The sequence below is a fragment of the Aegilops tauschii genome, chromosome 2, assembly GCF_002575655.3.
Source record: "Aegilops tauschii subsp. strangulata cultivar AL8/78 chromosome 2, Aet v6.0, whole genome shotgun sequence".
NCBI lineage: Eukaryota > Viridiplantae > Streptophyta > Magnoliopsida > Poales > Poaceae > Aegilops > Aegilops tauschii.
In genome coordinates, this window is record NC_053036.3 from 537,039,990 (window position 1) to 537,047,616 (window position 7,627).

Sequence of the window (7,627 nt, forward strand, 5' to 3'; positions counted from 1 at the left end):
CCCGTGATCTTTCCCCGAACCAACCAGAATTACTTGGCCTTTACACTTGGAGGAGGGCCGCTCGTTCAGTGGCATGTCGGGGAAACCAAAGTAGACCAAGGAAAAGACTAGAGGCTCGCTTGGTCGTCAGTCACGTTGCCGCACGCGCGCGCGCGCGATCAAGTGCCCTGAGAATTCCGATTCGCGGACTATGTTACAGCGAAGCGAGAATAAGAGGATGAGAGCATCTACGGCTGCACGCAACAAAGAACAGTTCTATTTTGTCAGCCAGAAAATAAATAAATAACAGTTATATTTTATCAGGCCGTGCATCATCGTCATCGTCTACGAAGGCTGGCTGATCATGATCCGCGGCCATTTGGACGATGCACGGAGCGCGCCCCGCGTGTTCAGGAGACAACGCATGGAGCTGTATCCCAAGCGCGGAAGGTGGACCGCGCGCGTACGTGTGACAGAAGACAACACCGTGCGGGGCTGTATCCCAGGCGAGGCAGTCCGCGACGATCATCGATGGAGAGCGACCGAGTGGCGCCGTCCGCGCGCGCGACGTGTTCTTTATAACGTCCAACGATGCCGGCGCGCGCGCAGGCATCAGCGTACGGCTGGGCGGCTGGCTCCGGCCGTCGGCCTCGGGCGGAAAGCGATACCGCTAGTACACGTGCACGTTCTTGGCATGGAAACCCCAGCATCCTCCTTGTTTTTATGCCCATGGGGCTTTGGGTTTCTGTCCTCTCTTGGCTTCCAGCTGGTTTGTGCGTGTGGGTTTGTTCGGATATTGTATACAGGCTTCGTAGTTTGCAGGGAGATACTGGTATAGATACTGAATATAATTAGCTAGGCGCTCACGTACGTACGCAGAGGGAAGTGAAGGCAACCCTCCTTCATCACTTAATTACTGTTGTCCTGGTGCCCAGCTAACTGCTCTGCACATACACCTGTCGAAAGCTGCGTAGTGCCACACAGCAGTCAACAAGGCATGTGGCACGCTCCATGGTGACAATTGTCGACCGATCACATGGTGGGACGTCGCGTCGATGCTAGTAGGAAGTAGCGTGTATTCGCATCGTCGACTGACCGATCGAGGCTGGCTGGCGGCTACGTGCGTGCGCTGGATGTGGAAGGTTTTCTTTTCTGGTCGGGACTTTTGCAAGACTAGTGGACGTATGTAAAACGTACGTAAGGGCTAATTGGTTTGAATAACACAGGCCTAATTTATGTGTTCACGCAAGTTTGGGTGGTGGATGGAGGTGTGCTTGCGTGCACCTGCCCTGTTTGGTTTGTCTAGTCTAACACTACTCATTCCGTTCCTACAGAGTACAAGTCTTTGTAGAGATTTTACTATAAACCACATACGAATATACGTAGATGCATTTTAGAGCGTAAATTCATTCATTTTGCTCTGTATGTGGTTTATAGTGGAATCTCAACAAAGACTTAGATTTAGGAATAGAGGGAGTATAATCATGCATTCTGGTGTGAGACTGTGAGAGGAAGCCTTCCGAGTGTAAAGGATTTCCGTACAACCGACTAAATTTCTCACCTAAGAACATACAACAAACTGCGTATTTCCTACAGCGAAGGTGCTTAATTAGCACCTCTGCTATAGAAAATAAACGCTAGTGTTTTAACAAAAATCGGTTTTATTTACCAGCATCATTTGAAATTTGTTGCATTGGCATGGTCGTCTAAGGGTATGTACCATAGGCCGCCGCTTTAAAGGTTACATACAATTTCTCCTCCCTCCTCTCGCGACCGAGGCGAACAGGGGGCCGACCTATCTACCCTTCCCCCATCCCCGCACGGACGTGCGTGCCCTGACCACGGGATTACTCCTCATCCGTCTGTCGCTCCAAAAGGGCGTGGGCGGGGACACCAGGGGCTTTGGTAGTGGCATGGATATAAATAGTTTAGGATTTGTCTCCGATCGATGGCGGCAGGACAGTTGCGGCACCGCCGACATGGAATAAAGTCTTCTTGTGTCGCCCTCGTTCTGATGCAGCTTTGTACCACCGAAATGCGGCGTGGAGGATGATGTGATCGCGACAGAGGCGGCCCTCGATGGGTCGTCAAGATGGCCTTCTGGGTTCTGATTCATGTCGAATTCATCCGGCAGGATGGAATTGATGAAAGCCTAGCATAGATTCCTGCCCTGCCGATTGTTTGGGGCCGCGAGGTTAGGATTTCTCGCCGCGTTCACATCCGTGAATTTTGGTGTCAGGATTGATTCGGGAGTTCAACAACAGCGACTACGCCTCAGAGGATTTTCCTGATGTGATTGACAAGGCCTGGTGGTGCGTGTGGCCTTGTTTACTCTGACCCTTATGTAAGAAGATGAAATTTGCTTATAATGTGAGAGCCGATGGAAAATTGCTTCGCTATGTTGGTGAGGGGTCTCGTATCCTTTTCTCCTTCTATAACGTCCCCCTACGTATGTACTCCCTTTGTTCGGAATTACTTGTCACAAAAATGAATGTATCTACAATTAAAATACATCTAGATACATTCGTTTCTTGGACGAGTAATTCCGAACGGAGGGAGTACTAGTAGTAGTACATGTGGGTTGTTGCAACTGCTGCATGTACGCGGCGCTCGAAAGAGAGCTCTTGGATTTGTTGGGGTTCCTGCCAACTTTTGTCACCGAACGAACCCGAATGGAACGGCCCAACGATAAACCCGAGAAATCAGAGTGGTTGTTCATGAATGGAACTTCGCTGGAGCGTTGATCCCGAAAGAGGCGGCCCTCCATGGGTCAAGATGGTCTTCTGGGTTTTGATTCATGTTGAATTCATCCGGCGGGATGGGAATGTCTGGCATAGATTCTTGCCGACTCTTTTGAGCCACGAGGTTAGGATTTCTCGCCATACTTTCACATCCGTGAGTTTTGATGTCAGATACTTCAGATCGATTAGAGAGTTCAACAATGGCGACTACGCCTTAGAGGATTTTCCTAGTGTGATTGACAGGGCGAGGTGGTGCATGCCCCCTTGTTTACTCGGACGCTTATGCAAGAAGATGGAACTTGCTTTAAATGTGAGAGCCGATGGAAAGTTGCTTTGCTGTGCGGGTGAGGGGTCTCGTATCTTTTTCGCCTTCTATAACATCCCGCTACATATGTATATACAGTTTTGCTAAAACGCATCTAGATATGCCGTAAGTATTGCACATCTAAGTCCTCTCTCATTGATCTTACGTGAAAATTTATATTAGTATTTTTTTCTTTGTTCTTTTTCCTTATACTTGATTGAGTCACTTAGATGTGCAATAAGTAGGACACATTGAGTTGTGCCCTGAATAGACCCACATATATATGGGTTGTTGCAACTGCTGCAAATATGTGCGCGGCGCTCGAAAGAGGGCTCTTGGATTTGTTGGTGTTCCTGCCAACTTTTGCACCAACAAACCCGAATACGTACATTGGCCTGGAGGGTGGATGGAATGGCCCAACGATAAATCCGAGAAAATGAGAGTGGTTGTTCATGGACGGACAAGAGGCCGAAGCTCGGTCGCCTGGTCACGCACGCGACGCGACCAAACAGGCAGGTCGCGTCCAGTGCACTGCATATGCATTCAGAACATTTCAGTTTCAGAAGAACAGTTATGGGGAGCAGAGCAGGTCGCGCGTGAGCGTTCTTTACGGAGGTTTTGCAGTTTTACTGCTCCATGGACGGAACGGAAGAAGCAACGGAGCGCGAGCGTTCCTTCGACCTGAGGAAAAAGGCGAGCGGGTAGGAGTCGGAGGTAGTATATCGCAAGCGTCCGCGGGGAAAGCGACCGAGTGGCCGTCTCTGTCGTGTTTGTGCGCCGACGCGCTGGGGTACGGCCGCGGACGAGAGAGAAACTGCAGCGCGTTTCCGGCACTCCGATCGGGACGGCGGATGCTTCTTCATGTTCCCCTGTCGTCGGCTCCCAGGTGAGTGTGCGCCGCGTATCCGTCTGGAGGACTACACAGCTAGTGACTCGGTTTTCACAGGGTGACAAACGTGCACTCGCGAAATGCTAAAATAGACGCTGAACAGTTTCCAGTTCTCTCAGCTTGCTTGTAGTGCCACCCCTTAGCACAAATACAAGTGTTGAGCTTGCTTGTGTTGCGAAGCTTCTTGCTGTTAGCATCTACCCTTCACGTCTATTGGCATCGGTGATGGTCAATTGTATTTCTCTTGCCTCTTTGATTTGTAGAGGGTTCTGCCACTGCCAACATTTTGCGGAGGAATTGAAAACCTTTCCTTTCATGTCATCTTTTCTCGGTGCACCAACCTGAATTACTTGACCTTTGCACCGTTGGTAGGCCCGTTGTCACGCACACTACACGAGAAATCAATCCCTTTGTTGTGGTTCCTGCCAACTTTCCACACAAGAATTTAATTAACCTTTCATGTGATCTTTTCCCCCAACCAACCTGAATTGATAGAAGGAGACTATATTGGAGAAACCAGAGTAGATCACGGGAAGGAGACTAAGAGCTCGCTTGGTCCTTCACGTTGCCGCGCACTTTGAAGCAGCCTTGAATTTCTGATTCCTGCAACTACAGCGAGGAGAGCATTTCTTTTTCCAACACAGAGAGCGTGACTTTTTGCAAGCAATTTTTCATCTGTAAGCAGCTCACTTGGATCTGGGAAGATTAGGGATTCGAATTTGAATTTGGAGAAAAGTATTCGGTAGCTAGCCACCCATCCACCCTCACAGCTATCCGATTACACCGGCTGAAGCCGTCATCCAATTCCTCGCCAACTGTTACAGAGAGAGAGAGCGCGATACCTATTTAAACAAGTGACCGTTAACACAGTTAACGGGCCAAGTTGTAGTCCTTGAGCCAACGCGGTGGTTTGATCGCTCGCTTGGGCCGCCGCGCCGGCCCATCACCTCGCTTGAAATCTTCCGCGCCATCTTCAGTTGTCGGATCCGCTACAGGGCCTTGATCGGCAACAACTTGCTCCGACTGATCCAGCGGTTCAGTCCCTTCCTTGGCGATGCTGACATCCCCCTCCTTGTGAACCGGCTTGTCCCCAAGCCGGAGCGCGCGGAAATTCTTGCTTCAATGAGTTCAGGTCCTCCCAAGTAGCAGTAGCTGACGTACCGCCACTCCAGAGAATTAAACCTTGCATAACTGTCTTCCGCCCAGATTGACGAACGCGGTGATCCAGAACCTGCACAGGCACTTGCAGAATGGGTTTAGGAGAAGGTAACTGAGCTTGTACCTGAGTTGTTGGCGGAATGAACTTCTTAAGCTGGGACACATGGAACACTGGGTGTATACGGCTGTCAGGAGGCAGCTCCAGTCGGTAGGCAACTTCTCCAACCTTTTCTATGATCTTGTAAGGACCAAAAAACTTGAAGGATAGCTTATGGTTAGCTCTTCTGACGACTGACGATTGCACATAAGGCTATAGTTTAAGGAACATGAGATCATTGACGACAAAAATTCTTTCAGTTCGTTTCTTATCTGCCTGGTGCTTCATTCTCTGTTGTACACGCAACAAATGCTGTCTGACTGAATCAATCATCAATTGCCGTGAGTCCAGCCAGGATTGGATATCTACTTGAGCAATCGTATCAGAAGCAGATATTCCAAAGAACCAAGGAGTCTGTCCATAAATGATCTCAAAGGGTGATTTATTCAGTGCAGAATGCCAGTTGGTATTGTACCAGAATTCACAGAGTGACAGCCACTTGCTCCACTTAGTAGGATGAGCACTGATGAATCATGAAACACCTCAAGAAGCACTCAATTTGTTGATTTACTCTTTCAGTCTGCCCATCAGTCTCTGGGTGATATGCTGTACTCATATTTAGTTCCGCTCCAGTTCTTGATATAAGCAGTTGCCAGAAGGAGCTAGTGAAAATGGGGTCCCTATCATAGATTATCAACCTGGGCATACCATGCAACTTATACACATTATCTATGAAAACTTCAGCCACTTCCTGAGCTGTGAAGGGGTGTGAGAGAGGAATGAAATGGCCATATTTAGAGAACTTGTCAATCACCACCAGTATGCAATCATATTGGAAGGATGTCGGAAGACCTGATATAAAATCCATGGACACTGTGTCCCAAGCTTTAGTAGGTACTGGCAGAGGAGATAACAATCCAGGGTACTGAACTCTCTTTGGCTTAGCTTGCTGACACACCAAGCAGGACTGTACTTGAGACTTGATGAACTTTTTCATCCCTTGCCACTTGAAGAGAGAAATAATTCTCTTGTATGTAACTGGGAACCCAGAATGCCCCCCAACTGGACTTGCATGAAAAGCTGTAAAAGTCGTGAGGTGCAGAGCTGCATCTGGCCCAACCCATATACTGTTTTTGTAACAAAGAAGTCCTTGGTGCAGAGAGAACTGTGGCTTAGATGCGGGGTCTATGGCCAATTGTTGCAATACATCTTGTATTTTGGTGCCACCACTGTAGCTCTTGACAATTTCCAGTAACCAGGTAGGCTGTGCACAAGAGATCTGACAGAGAACTGCACCATCAGGAGGTCTTCTGGAAAGTGCATCAGCAGCAACATTGGTGTTCCCTTGTTTATACTGAATTATGTAGTTTAAACCCAGTAACTTAGTTAAGCATTTCTATTGCCATGGGGTATGCAGTCTCTGACCCTGTAGGTGGGCCAAACTTTTCTAATCAATCTTGATAATGAACTGTTGCATTTGTAAGTAAGGTCTCCACTGGTCTACAACCAACGGAATAGTGATACGTCTCCATTGTATCTACTTTTCCAAACACTTTTGCCCTTGTTTTGGACTCTAACTTGCATGATTTGAATGGAACTAACCCGGACTGACGCTGTTTTTAGCAGAATTGCCATGGTGTTATTTATGTGTAGAAACAAAAGTTCTCGAAATGACCTGAAACTCCACGGAACGTATTTTTGGAAAATATTAAAAATACTGGAAGAAGAATCCACGTCAGGGGGCGTCCACCTGTCCACGAGGGTGGGGGGCGCGCCTGCCTCGTAGGCCCCCTGATGCTCCACCGACCTCAACTCCAACTCCATATATTCGTGTTCAGGGAGAAAAAAATCAGAGAGAAGGATTCATCGCGTTTTACGATACGGAGCCGCCGCCAAGCCCTAAAACCTCTCGAGAGGGCTGATCTGGAGTCCGTTCGGGGCTCCGGAGAGGGGAATCCATCGCTATCGTCATCATTAACCATCCTCCATCACCAATTTCATGATGCTCACCGCCGTGCGTGAGTAATTCCATCGTAGGCTTGCTGGACGGTGATGGGTTGGATGAGATTTATCATGTAATCGAGTTAGTTTTGTTAGGGTTTGATCCCTAGTAACCACTATGTTATGAGATTGATGTTGCTATGACTTTGCTATGCTTAATGCTTGTCACTAGGGCCCGAGTGCCATGATTTCAGATCTGAACCTATTATGTTTTCATGAATATATGCGAGTTCTTGATCCTATCTTGCAAGTCTATAGTCACCTACTATGTGTTATGATCCGGCAACCCCGAAGTGACAATAATCGGGACCACTCCCGATGATGACCGTAGTTTGAGGAGTTCATGTATTCACTATGTGCTAATGCTTTGGTCCGGTAATCTATTAAAAGGAGGCGTTAATATCCCTTAGTTTCCATTAGGACCCCGCTGCCACGGGAGGGTAGGACAAAAGATGTCA